Genomic DNA, 14,656 nt, shown 5'->3' with positions numbered 1-14,656 from the left:
TAGGTGTGTGGAATGAGCTGCCAGAGGAATTGGTGGAGGCTGGTACAATTGCAACATTTAAAAGGCATCTGGATGGGTGTATGAATAGGAAGGGTTTGGAGGGAAATGACCCGGGTGCTGGCAGGTGGGACTAGATATGGTTGGGATATCTGGTCGGCATGGACGGGTTGGACCGAAGGGTCTGTTTCTGTGCTGTACATCTCTATGACTCCAATAAACCAAGTGGTTTGGGCAATAATCTGGAGACCTGGTTTTAAATCCTGTCATGGCAGATAGCAGAAAGTTTATTCAATAAAAATTCCGGAATTGACAGTCTCACAATGGCCATGAATTTCTTATTGAGTCCTGGGGAGCATCCTATCTGGTTCACTAATGGCCCTCAGGAAACAGGCTATCATCCCTACCTGGCATGGCCTACATGTGTCTCCAGACCTACAGCAACGTGACTGGTCTTAACTGTGCTTCATAGAATCCCTACAGTGTGGAAACAAACCCTTCGGCCTAACAAGTTCACACTGACTCTCTGGAGAGTAACCCACCCAAACCCATTCACCCTCCCCTATTATCCTATATTTACCCGTGACTAATGCACCTAGCCTACAAATCCCTGAACACCATGGGGCATTTTAGCTTGGCCAGTTTACCTAAGCTGTACCTCTTTAGATTGTGGGAAGAAACTGGAAACCCCGAAGGAAACCCACACAGACACAGGGAGAATGTGCACTCTCCACACAGACAGGAGGCTGGAACCAAACCCGGGTCCCTGGCGCTGTGAGGCAGCAGTGCTAAACACTGAGCCACCGTGCATGGGGCAACTGCCTGATTAGCGACAGGCAACAGATGGTGGCCTAACCAAAGATGTCTACATCCTGTAAATGAATAAAGCAGAATATCAGTCAATCAGACAGCTGGTGATATAAAGTAGGAATGTGTTTATGAATGTGAGCTTGTATTTGCAGTGCAATGTCAGCTCAGCCACCAATGTGTCTTCAAAGGCTTTTATTTTTCATTCCTCTTCCACTATGAATGCAGTGGAGGGCAGCCCCTAGTTGGCAGAGTTTGACCTGGCACATGCTGGACTTGGAAAATGGCATCGGTGCTGGCAATCCTGGGAGGAACTGGTAGTGGCTAGTATTTCTGCTGTCAGTGGGCACACGATGGCAGGTGTGGGACACTGTAGAAGTGCACAATGTGGCGAGGGCTGGACGATTGGGTGGGATAACTCACTCAAGCCAATGGAGGGAAACCATCCACGGAACTCCCTGAAATAAACGTCTATCTAATGTTTAGTAAATGTCAGTTGAGTGATTCCATGGGGGATGAATGGAAGCGTTTTGGGTGACGAAGGAGGGATGGAGATGGGGAATGGGTTGGTGAAGGAGAGATGGAGATGGGGAATGGGGTGGTGACAGAGGGATGGTGAAGGAGGGATGGAGATGGGGAATGGGGTGGCGAAGGAATTAGATGATAGGGAATGCGAGGAATGTCATGGGAAGGATAGAATAGCATGGGAGGGATGGCAGAGATGATGGAATTGCTTAATTGTCAGAAAAATTGATTTTAATCTAACTTATTTTTCTCAGCAACTTGTTCCAAGACATTATTACGTATCTCTGGAGTAGGTGGGACTTGAACCCAGGCCTGTCTGGTTCTAGGAATAGGGAAGCACTACCACTGCACCACAACTTTATATTGTCTGTTGTTTCTAAAATTGTTTATTGCACTGATTGTGAAGAGTCACTCAATTTGAATGCAAAGGTTTGCAAAAAGCAGTCGGACCAATGCATTAAAAGAAAACTTTAGTCTTTATTTTTCAGATGAACAACATGATAAAAATGTATACCGCAGGTTTTTAATTTTTTTTTCTGGTTAAGGAATCCAATAATGCAGTGTGAAATTCTGAGAAACCTCAACTTTTTCTTCCTTCTAACCTCACACTTGGTAGAAATGAAAACAAAGAACAAAATACAGTTGAACAAACGCAAAGTTCTGCCATGATTATTTTCATTAAATGTAAGAATAATGTATCTCAATGTTAAGGCATTTGCTCCCGTTCCCAATTGGTCTGAAAATTGTGAGGAATTTATTTGGAGACACTTGCAAAAGCGAGAAATAATGGGGACTATATCCTTCAGAGCTTTTACGTAATGTAGAACTTTGATGTTCCCGGCTAAAAGTATAGCAAGCAGATTTCATAAATATTACGTTTATTCCTTAAAAAGTATCAAACTTATCGGACGTAAACCTGCCTTTTCAACTCAGGAGAAAACACTTCTCAATTAGTCTTTCATGTTCCGTGGCTAGAAGCCAGTACCATTAGGCTCTTGACAAAATTTATATTTATGATTCTCAGCCAATTTTTAACACGTGCACAACATTTTAGAGCTCTTTCCAAAGTGAGAGGTTTTCAGAGCATAGAAATCTTTGGTGGTGGAGTATTCGAAATACTCTGCATTTAAAGCAGTAAAGGTATTAATTTATCTGCAAATTGTTTTGTAGGCCTCTCTTACGATATATTAAAAAAATTGTTGACTTGTTTGCAATCTTGTTGACCTGTCACCCGGTGACAAATAAATGTTTTCACCTTTTCCCCACAAAGGACTTGCTAAAACCGAACAAAACGGCTGGGTGCAGTGAATCACAGGCTGTGTTATCAAGCAGCACTTGCTCAGCAATAACCTGCTCAGTTTGGGTTCTGTCAGGGCCACTCAGCTCCTGACCTCATTATAGCCTTGGTTCAAACACGGACAAAGGAGCTGAATTCCAGAGGGAAGGGGAGAGTGACAGCCCTTCACATCAAGGCTGCATTCAACCGAGTGTGGCATTAAGGAATCCTAACAAAATAATGGATGAGTGTCAGTGAGAGGGAAGCCTCTTTACTGGTCAGACTTACATCTGGCACAAAGGAAGATGGTTACAATTGTTGGAGGCCATTCATCTCATCCCTTGGACACCCACCACACATGTTCCTCAGAGCAGATATTTTCCTAATCAATATTTCGGCAATACTATTACGCAGTTCTGAAGTAGGTGGCATCTCAACCCAGGCCTCCTGGCTGAAACGTAAGGGCACTATCGCAGCACCACAAGAGCCCTATTGAACTGCTCGGGGAGTGTCCTCGTTCCAGCCATCTTTAATTGCTTCACCGCAAGGTCAGAAGTGGAGATGTTTGCTGATGATTGCACAATGTTCAACACCACTTGTAACTCTTTAAGGAGAGCATTTCGTAGGATCCCTGCAGTGTGGGGAAAGGCCCTTCAGCCCATTGATCCCACACCAGCCCTCTGAACAGCATCCCTCCAGACCCACTCCCCTGTAACCCCACATTTCCAATCCATCTAACCTGCACAAGCATGGCCAGTCCACCGAACCTGCACATCTTTGGACTGTGGGAGGAAACCAGAGCACCCGGAGGAAACCCACACAGACATGGGGAGATTGTGCAAACTCCACACAGGCAGTCACCCGAGGGCGGGATGGAATCTGGGTCCCTGGCGCTGTGAGGCAGCAGTGCTGACCACTGAGCCACCATGTCTCATCTCTATTTTAAATAGCTGACCTTTGACTTTTCCTAATTCTAGACTGTCCCATAAGAGGAACCATTCTTTCCATATCTACCCTTCCAAATCCCTCAGAAACATACACATAGGCCCCCTCTTACTCTCTAAACTCCAGTCTGTCAAACCATTGCTCAGAAGAGAACACACCTGTTCCAGGCATTAGTCTCATAAATATTTGCCAATCTCCCTCCAAAACATTTACCTCCTTCCTTAATTAAGGAAACCGATACTCTGGTGCACTAACAACCCACTCAATTCATGGGCAATTAGGGATGGGTAAGAAATGCTGACCAAATCAGTGATGTCATAATCAATGTATGAATGAAGTAATTAAGGGAGGCAATGGCCAAATGGTGCTGCTAGACTATTAATCGAGTGACTCAGGTAATGATCTGGAGATCTGGGGTTTACCTCTTGTCATAGCAGATAGTGGAATGTGATAAGAGTAATGTATAGTGATAAGTGTACTTTATATTTTAAGCATAGGGAGACATGGTACAGTTTAATTTTAGATTGGTTCTGCAAATGTTACTGGGAAGTCTGTAGATCTATTTTGTTTGCATTTTATTGAGGCTTTGCAACGTTAATTTGAAGAGCTCAGCAGATTCTTCAGCTCAGCGCATTAAGAAAAATTGTACTGTCACCAAACAACAAGAGTCCAGGACCATAGAGAAACAGAACAGTTCAGAAGTTCAGTTAGTGTCAATGTGGCAGACAGGGAAGTAAAAGTTGAGTTTAGGGAATTTAGAAATCTATATTCCAAAGTTCAAAGTAATAGTGAGGTTAATTTGCAGCTTGTTTCAGGTGTCTTGAGGAGAAATACCAGATGAAGAGATAACGTCAAGTAACTACATAGAAAATCATCATAAGGAAACCAATGAATTTGAGCAAAGGACCTTACAAAAGGGACAGTGGTAATCTTCACTGAGGATTTGGGTGTTTGTAATGACCTTGCCATGGATAAAGGATACTGAGTTTGAAAACTTTGCAGATATCTGCAATGAAATCTTTCTAACCTTTCTTTTGCCTAGCTCATACTTGTTCTTATATAAGAAATGTTTTATTCTTTGTGTCAAGTTAAAGCTTGGTTATATAGACTACAATGTGGGGAGATGTGAGGTTGTGCAATTTGGCAGGAAGAATAGATGAGTTGAATATTATTTAATGGAGAAAACCTGCAGAAAGCTACAGAGCAGAGGGATTTGGGTGTCCTCGTCAGTGAATGAAAGTAAGTTAACATTCATATCCAGTAGGTAATAGAGAAGGCAATGGACTGTTGGCTTTTATTTCACTGGAACTGGAGTTCAAAAATAAGGTTGGTTGGGTCACCATAGTCTTACCAGACCATTGGGGCTGCTCTCTCATTAGAGAGAAGCAACTGGTAGTGATTTAACCTGAGGATCACCAGTCCTCAGGTGAGGGAAGAGTTTTAGAAAGAGAGTCCTTCATGGTAACTCCAAATCATTGAAGGGAATTGAGCCCACACTGTTGGCATCACACTGCTCTGAGCTAAACCAATTCCCTCAAAAATAATGAGTTAATACTAAAACAGTACATGGGATGAATCAGGTCATACTGTGAACAGTTTTAATCTTATCTGAGGAAAGATATACTGGCATTGGAGGCAGGGAAGGTCACTAGGTTGATTAGATTAGATTACTTACAGTGTGGAAACAGGCCCTTCGGCCCAACAAGTCCACACTGACCCGCCGAAGCCCAACCCACCCATTACCCTACATTTACCCCTTTTACCTAACACTACGGGCAATTTAGCATGGCCAATTCACCTGACCTGCACATTTTTTGGACTGTGGGAGGAAACCGGAGCACCCGGAGGAAACCCACGCAGACACGGGGAGAATGTGCAAACTCCACACAGTCAGTCGCCTAAGTCGGGAATTGAACCCGGGTCTCCGGCGCTGTGAGGCAGCAGTGCTAACCACTGTGCCACCGTGCCGCCCACTATGGTTGATCCCAGGTATGGTGGGACTGTCTTTTGAAGAGAGATGGTTGGGCCTGTATACATTGGAATTTACAACAATGATAGGAGACCTTGTTAAAATACATCAGATTCATAGGGAAATTGACAGGTTAGATACGGGAAGGTCAATTCCCTTGTGGGAAAGTCTGGAACCAGAGGGCATCATTTCAGAATAAGGGATTATCTGTTTAAAACAGAGATTAGGAGGAATTCTATTTCTCAAAGAATCATGAATCTGCAGAGGGTTGATAAGGCTGAAATAAAAGCCAACAGTCCATTGCCTTCTCTATTATCTACTGGATATGAATGTTAACTTATTTTCATTCACTGATAGGCAGAGTCTTAATCTGGAAGGGAATCGAGGGTTATGGGAAAAGGTAGAAAGTGGATTATTAGATTAGCTATGATCTCACTCAATGGTCGAGCAGACAGGATAAGTCCAATGGGTGATTATGCTCCTATGTCTTATGGTCTTAACCAGGCAGCCTCTTGTCAATACATTCAGTTACCAACCTCCATGGTTACAATGGAAAATCAAGTTAGGATCGAGAGCTGTTCTGAGAAAGAGTCAATGGACCGGAAACGTTAACTCTGATTTCTCTCCACAGACGCCGCCAGACCTGCTGAGATTTTCCAGCAATTTTTGTTTTTGTTTCTGATTTACAGCACCTGCAGTTCTTTCAGTTTTTAGTAAAGATCTAACAAGACAGATTTCACTCTGGGACCTGAGATGTTCAGAATTACATCAGCTAAGGCTGTAAGGAAAGCTGATACTACACAAAAGTGGCTCCATAAGAAGAGAACATAAAAGAAACAGGAAATTATTTGTGCCAAAGAGACTAGCTGAGGGGGATTTTACAATAAGATAAGGAGTTGCAGTTGACTTCCAAGAAATATATTGGGCATTCAATATTTGAGAGCCAATTGGATGAGGTGCAAAGATTGTAGATTTCAAATACCATTGCAAACAAAGCCATACATCGCAGCCAGAAAGCAGTTGGTTGCAATTATTTGTCATAGCTTGTTTTTGTTTGTCTTGTTTATGAAAACAAGCCTTACTGGTTAGGCCAACATCTCCCATTGGTTGGATCAGCTGCGGTCCTATTGAATAGTGGAGAAGGCTAGAGGGGCCGAATGGTCTAACCCTATTTCTCATGGTTATCACTAATTCCCTGGAACAGATTACCTGAACTCAGGGGTTAGGGCTTAAAGGACACCACTCTGCATCAAGGATGACTGACAGTGTCTCATCCACACACACACACAGCAGACTGGGAGAAAGCATTGGGACATTGGTTATTAACCCACCCTGCCACATAATGAATGTGATTAGAACGCAGTGAATCTGGTTCAAGGATAGAGATGCAGATTGTTATTTTCTAAGCGCGTTCTTTTGACAATCTCCGAGTGAGTAAGCTCTGAAAGGGCTTTAACATATACACCCCAGATACTGTTATCTCATGTTCTATCAATGTCACATCAAAGGTTATTGTAATGAGCGTGCGATAAAGATTGCAAAACAAAAAAAGTCAAAGTAATCGACCTGCAGTGAAATGAAATGACTGGCAGAAGAATTGACCCACATTTACCAAGCCCAATAAAATATCCAAGTGTTCACTAGCTTTGATGTATTTTGTTGCAATATTTCTAAGCACTCTCCACCAAAGGCAAGACTCGCTATTGGAATAATGGTGGTTTTGTAAAATACTTTGGATTTGCAGACCGTAAGATTAACAAGGAGCCAGTTAAAACAGCAAGAACATATCGGAATATCCAGGCAAATAAATGTTAGTACTTTGACCACTTGTCAGAGCTGAAAAGCCAAAGAGCTCTCTTCAAGAGGGTAAAGTGAAGGGCAGCAACATAGTTGGACGATAGATGCCACAGAACGGTTACAGATGAGCTGCAGTGAATGAGTGAGGATGGCACTAGATAGATGGAAATGGTGTAACATGACAGCAAGCTTCCTGGTAGGAATGGCTACAAGCAGCGAAGAATAATCAGCAAAATATGTAACATTCACACCACAGAAATGTCAGGCTATGACCATCACCAATAAAAGACAATCTAACCACTGCCCCTTGACATCCAATGGTGTTACCATCACTGATTCCCCCACTATCAACATCCTGGGGGTTACCATTGACCAGATACTCAAACAAACTCATCAAGTAAAATCAGTGGCAACAAGAGCAGGTCAGAGACTAGGAATACTGCGATGAGTAACGCACCTCCTGATTTCCCAAAATCTGTGCACCATCTACAAGGCACAAGTCAGGAGTGTAATGGAATAGTCTCCACTTGCCTGGATGGGGGCAGCTCCAACAACACTCGAGAAGCTTGACACCTTCCAGGACAAAGCAGCCCACTTAATTGGCACTACATCCACAAATATCTACTTCCTCTACCACCGATGCTCAGTAGCAGCAGTGTGTACTATCTACAAAATGCACTGCAAATTCCACCAACGATCCTCAGACAGCACCTTCCAAACCCATGACCACTTCCGTCTAGAAGGGCAAGGGCAGCAGATAGACGGGAACTCCATCACCTTCAAGTTCCCTTCTAAGTCACTCACCATCCTGACTTGGAAATATATTCATGATTTGGAGATGTCGGTGTTGGACTGGGGTGTACAGTACTCCACTACCACCTGATGAAGGAGCGTCACTCCGAAAGCTTCTAATTAAACCTGTTGGACTATAACCTGGTGTTGTGTGATTTTTAACTTGGAAATATATTGACTGTCACTTGGTCAAAATCCTGGAATTCCATCCCTGGGGCGTTGTGGGTCATGTCCCAGAAATTAATAAAGATCTTTTTCTTTTATTGATTCACTGCTATCATGGCTGGGTCAGCATTTATTGCCTGTCCCTAGTTGTCCCGTAAGAAGGTGATGGTCAGCTGCAGTCCACGTACATCCACAATTCCCTAACAGAGGGAATTCCAGAATTGTAACCCAGTGACACTAAAGGAACGACAATATATTTCCAAGTCAGGGTGGTGAGTGCTTGGAGGGGAATTTGCAGGGTGTGTTGTTCCCATGTATCTGCTGCCCTTACCTTTCAAGGGTTGAAGGTTTGAAAGTGAGAGTTGAAAGAGCTTTGGTGAGTTTTTGCAGTATCCTTTGTAGATGACACACACCCATGCGTTGGCTGTGGGGTGGGGGAATGGGTTGTGTGGTGGAACGGGAGATGGGAGGAAAAGGGGAAGAGGAGCATGTGGTAAGAGGAGATAGGGAAGAGACAGGTCGATGAAGAGGAGGAACAGATGAGTAGAGAAAGTGGTGGAGGGGGAGGGGGTGGTCTGGATGTGGGAGAGAGAGGACAGTGTATATGGGGAGAATGTTTAAGGGAGAGAGGATGGCGGTGTGTTTGGGAGAGGGAGAGGTGGGACGGAGAGTTGAGGGGCAGAAAATTCAAGAACACGTCCTGCTTCCTGATCCAAAACCAACTTCAGTGCTGAGATTATGACACTGGAACCAAAAATCAACCCAGACTGTGAGTCAACAGTTAAGTAATTAACTGTTTCTTTCAGCATGTGGCTGGCATTCAGAGATGGGCAGTGAGTCTAATCTGTTGTTAACCACAAGAAAACAGTGTACAAAGAATTCAATCAGATTAGGAGGCACACTTCCTGTGATTACACTGGTGTTGGCAACAAGATAAGTAAACTGGTTAAAAAGAAAACTTGATAACTGTCAATTGAGAAATCTTTTTATTCATTTTGTTTCAGTCTCCTAATTGCTCCCCTTCATTTCTCCAGTGGGGGAGATGCAAGATATTGGAAGGTTTTTGCTGCTTCCTGGTCCTCAGTAGCTCCCAAAGTATCACACACCCGATGAACCACCTTTTGTCTGAAAGAAGAATTTAGAAATAATTCTTAGGGCTGAAGGGATCACAGGGTATGGAGAGAAAGCAGGAACGGGGGACTGAGTAGGCTGTTCATCCATGATCATATTGGGTTGTGGAGTAGGCTCGAAGGGGTGAATGGCCTACTCCTGCTCTTAGTTCTTAGGTTTCCATATTTAGAAACACAGTCGACTGTGTTGTTGTCAACTCTCTCCCACACCCCTCTTCAACAGCCCCTCCCCTTCCTACCTCCTCTTACAACCTCAACATTGTCCTGGCAGAGATCAAATTAATAAAGCGACTAACATGATAGAAGCAAAGTATTATGAATGCTCGAGATGTGATGTCAAAATAGAAACTGCTGGAGAAACTCAGTAGGTTTGGCAACATCTGTGAAGAAAGAAACAGAGTCAACATTTCAAGTCCTACATGACACGATGCCACAATGTGAGAATGGTCATTTGAGCCAACTCCAGTCTCTCTCTCCACAGATGCTGCCAGACCTGATGAGTTTCTCCAACATTTTTTGTTTTCATTATCAATGAGTTGGGGCGGCACGGTGGCTCAGCGGTTGGTACTGATGCCTCACAGCACCAGGGACCCAGGTTCGATCCCACCTTCAGGTGACTGACTGTGCGGAATTTGCACATTCTACCCATATCTGCATGGGTTTCCATCTGAATGCTCCAGTTTCCTCCCACAGTCCAAAGATGTTCAGGTTAGGTGGATTATCCATCGGAAATTGCCCTGCAGTATCCAGGCTAGGGGGGTTAGCCATGGGAAATGTAGGGTTACATGGGTAGGGTAGGATGCTGTTCAGATGGTCAGTGCAGTCTTGATGGTTTGAATCACACTGGAGTTCTATGACTGATTGACCTGGTTTGATAGTTTTGGTGCAGGTCCTGGGGAGTACTGGCTACTACATCAGTGGGACTTTGCAAACCAGCAGTGATTTACATGCCCCTGGATACAGAGCTGACACCCTAGTCTCAAATAAGATATAGGCAATGCTTCTTTGTGCAAGTGTTAGGTACAATGGATAACAGCCGACTGTCTGCAGGGTGGAGTACTGATCGAATGCTCCAAGCTCAGTGTGAGAGGGGTAAAAAACAGAGGGTTTCTTTCTGCTATCTCAGACGGATGAGAAATGGCTCACCTGCCATTGTTTTAGGAAAGAGGAAGGAAGTTAAGTGAAGAACAGGAAATGAGGTGGCAATAACCTTCTGACACCAAGGCCCTAACTTCCTGTTTTGAGTGTGATGTAAAAGACCCCATATCTCCAAGGGCAAGGCCATTAATGATGCCCAACCAACAGGGTGACTAGCAGCTCTGAGACCTCAGCAGTGACATCAGGAGAGACGGGCAAGAGACACTGATTGTCTCTGGATAAATGAATGATCAAAATAAGAGATTTGGGGAGGGGGTCAGGGAACGGAATGGGGGAGTGTTGTGTGTAGGGGGGAGCGTGGCCATGCCTCCCTGCCCCCTCTGGGTCTCTCTCTGGCTCTGGCGGTGCCCCCATCTGCAGGGAGGCTGGCACCATAAAGTTGTATAGGAGAAAGTGAGGACTGCAGATGCTGGAGATCAGAGTCGAGAGTGTATGGTGCTGGAAACGTACAGCAGGTTAGTTTGAATCACACTGGAGTTCTATGACTGATTGACCTGGTTTGATAGTTTTGGTGCAGGTCCTGGGGGGAGGGGACACAGTCAGATCAGACACGACCTAATTGGATGGTGGATCAGGCTGGAGGGGCCGAATGGCCTACTCCTGCCCTCAGGCAGCCAATCTGCTCACGCCCTGGACTAGCCAACATCCCCAGTGGTGGGAGAGCTTTGGGGCAAATCTCCTGAGGCAGTTTCTCTTTGCTTTGCTGTTTTTCCCCCTTTCCACCATCCTGCCCCTCCCCAGTGCACCCATTGCATGCCTATGAACCACTGTCCTTCCTTCGCTAACCCCCTCACAACAGCCCAACCCCTCACCATCCACCCACCCACTAAAGCTGCCTCCCCTGGTTTTATACCGAGTAATTAAAGATAGTCAATGAAAATGGTGGAAAGCAATTATTAATTAATAGTTATGAATTAATTACTACAATTGATTAATAACCCAGAGTGCAGGGGATGCTGGGACATTTTGTGAATTTAATGAGATAGACAGATTGTTAATTAGCAATTGGTTGAAAGGTTATGGAAAGCAGGCAGGAAAGTGGAGTTGAAGCCAAGATGAGATCACCCATGATCATATTAAATGGCGGAGCAGACCCGAGGGGCTGAATGGCCTGTTGCTTTTCCTAGTTATTGCGTTCAAGGATTTTTCATCCAGTCCCAATTCTCCAGTCTCACCTGCTAAGCAACCAATACTGAGTTCAGCTATTCCTTTCCTTTTTATGTACCTATTCAAGCTCTTACAGTCAGTTTTAATATTTCTTGCTGGTTTTCCAATTTCTCCTCTCTTTATATCTTTTTAAGTCATCTGTTGCTGGCTTTGACAGCAAATAATTCACCACTTTAAAAATCTCGAAGGGTCTAGGACAATCCTGCAGCCTCAGCAAGTCCATCTTCAAGGGATAGTGAATTCCATATTTTCATTACCCCACCCACCACCTTCCAATGTCTACGCACCCAGTCCACCAACTAGTGGGCTGTCCTCCCACTCTCAGTTTCCAGTTCAGCCAAAGTAACCTTTTATCCTTCACAGCTCAATCTAAAACACAAACCCACCTTTGCTGCCTTTACAAATGCTGACCAGCTTAATATATTTGCAGTGTCCTCCTTTCTTTCAACTGTAAAAGAGAGAGAAAAAGAAATACCTACCTTGGATCACTGCATCTCAAAGCTGATAAAAATCCCCATCATCATGAGGTGCACCATCACCATAAAGACAGTTGTTCAAGGACAGACGACTCAGCAGCCTACCACCTAAGGGGTCACTCAGGATTATCGATCAATGTGGCTTTGCTGGTGTCAACCTTTAAAAAAATTAAATGAACCCTCACTCCCGGGCTGTCAATTGTCTCTGCAAGTTAACACTGCTACTCAGTTCTTAAATGTAGTTGGAATCTTAGAATGAATAGTGCGTTAGGGAAAATCTGATAAGGTTATTTGTTAAGGCATAAAGGCATTTGCTGAGTTCTGAAACTGATTTTATCAGGCTTGTCCTCCCCTTGAACTATGGTGGGTAGACAATGAAACTCGACTGGTGGTATGAAGCAATGACTGATGTTTCAGAGGCTAGTCAAAGAGCTGTGACTGGGAGAGCAGTGAGACGACAAGAAAAGGCGAGAGAGAAATCTGTCCTCCACTGGCATGAATTATTTGTGTTCAGAGGCCAGCAACAGATGACTGAAGATAAAGGGGAGAAATTGAAAAACTAGCAAGAGACATCAAAGCTGACTGTAAGACCTTGAACAGGTATCTGAAAAAGGAAAGAGTAACTGAACTGAGCATTGGTTGCTTAGTGGGTGAAACTGGAGAATTGGGATTGGATGAAAAATCATTCAATGCAAGAACTGGGAGCAGGAAAAGGCCATTCAGCTCCTTAACTCTGTTCCACCATTTAATACCAAATTACGCTCCAAAAGCTAGTGTTTCCAAATAAACCTGTTGGACTATAACCTGGTGTTGTGTGATTTTTAACTTTGTCCACTCCAGTCCAACACCGGCACCTCCAAGTCATGATGACCTTTAATACAATTGTAATGGGAAACATTGAAATGGTAGAGGCTTGGAACAAATATTTTGCACCTGTCTTCAATAAATTCTCTTCTCAAGTGAGAAGGTTGTTGAAAGTATTCAAGGCTGGGTTAGACAGGTTTCTCATTGGCACAAGACTCAAAGTTTATTGGGAGCAGGAAGACACCTTATAACTCTGCATTTCCCATGGCTTACCCACTTAGCCGGCACATCCTGGACACTATGTGCAATTTATCATGACCAATACATTCTAACCTGCACATCTTTGGACGGTGGGAGGAAACCAGAGCATCCGGAGGAAACCCACCCATGGAGAGAATGTGCAAACCCCACACTGACAGCCACCAGAGACTGGAATCAAACCTGGGTTCCTGGTGCTGTGAGGCACTGTGTTTGAAGGAATGTAAGCCCACAGATCAGGAACAGATGGGAATAGGGAAAATCAGGGCTGAAATATACTGCCTGACTGCACCTCTGTACATTCTGGAATGTGGAGCTTGCAGACAGAGATGGCATTTATTGCTGAGTTTCAAATTGCCCTGAGAATGCAGACTTATTGACTAGAAATTGAGCAGGACTAGCCACATAAATACTGGAGCTACAAGATACTTTGCAGGCTGGGAACTCCATGGTGAGTAGCTCACCTTCTGGTAGCACGGTGGCTCAGTGGCTCAGTGGTTAGCACTGTTGCCTCATAGCACCAAGGAGCCAAGTTCAATTCCCACCTCAGGTGACTGTTTGTGTGGCGTTTGTATGTTCTCCCCGTGTCTGCGTGGGTTTCCTCTGGGTGCTTGGTTTCCTCCCATAGTCCAATGATTAGCCATGAGAAATGTAGGGTTACATGGATATGGTAGGGGGTCGGGTCTGAATGGGATGCTCCTCTGCGAAGGGTCAGGGTGGGCCAAATGGCCTGTTTCCTGCACTTTAAGGGTTCTATGACTTCTCAGTGTCTACCTACCATCTGCAAGGCATATTGAGTACAAGTGTAAGAGAAAACTGAATGAATGACACTTCAAAAACTTTCAGGCTACACAACATCATCCGGGACAAAGCAGCCATTTGAATTGGACCGCATCCATCTTCAAACCTCCCTGTTTCTTCCACCAGTGCACAATAGCAGCAGTACATGCCATCTATAAGGTACATGGTGGTAAATCACCAAGGCCCCTCCATTAGCACCTGTCAAAACCACATCTAGAAGGATAAAGACAGCAGATTTATGGGAAAGCCACCATTTGCAAGTTCCCCTCCAAGCCACTCACCATCCTGACTAGGCAATATATCGTCATTCATTCAATGATGTGGCAAAATTCAGGAATTCCCTCCAAACACATGGATACCAGTGATTCAATAATGTGGCTCATCACCACCTTCTCAATAGAACCAGACAAAAATGTTCTGGATCAGTGGTGCTGGAAGAGCACAGCAATTCAGGCAGCATCCGAGGACAGGCAAAATCGACGTTTCGGGCAAAAGCCCTTCATCAGGAATAAAGGCAGAGAGCCTGAAGCGTGGAGAGACTCCCTGAGATTCTTGTAGAGAGAGGAGGAAAACTTCTTCAAGGCAGGCA

General features: G+C 44.4%; 1 protein-coding gene across 1 annotated transcript in view; it reads right to left on the bottom strand.

Moving 5' to 3' along the window:
• Nucleotides 1-12,377, bottom strand: part of LOC122550930 (T-cell-specific surface glycoprotein CD28-like) — a 41,130-nt gene extending 28,753 nt beyond the window's left edge. Inside the window, exon 1 of the mRNA XM_043692412.1 lies at nt 12,208-12,377. The gene's annotated coding sequence lies outside the window, so the exon portion shown is untranslated. The remainder of the gene's footprint in view (nt 1-12,207) is intronic.
• Between the last annotated feature and the right edge of the window lie 2,279 nt (nt 12,378-14,656).

This window comes from Chiloscyllium plagiosum, chromosome 6 (genome assembly GCF_004010195.1).
Source record: "Chiloscyllium plagiosum isolate BGI_BamShark_2017 chromosome 6, ASM401019v2, whole genome shotgun sequence".
Taxonomy (NCBI): Eukaryota; Metazoa; Chordata; class Chondrichthyes; order Orectolobiformes; family Hemiscylliidae; genus Chiloscyllium; species Chiloscyllium plagiosum.
Note: the sequence above shows the minus strand (reverse complement) of the source record. Positions and strands in the feature narration are given on the sequence as shown.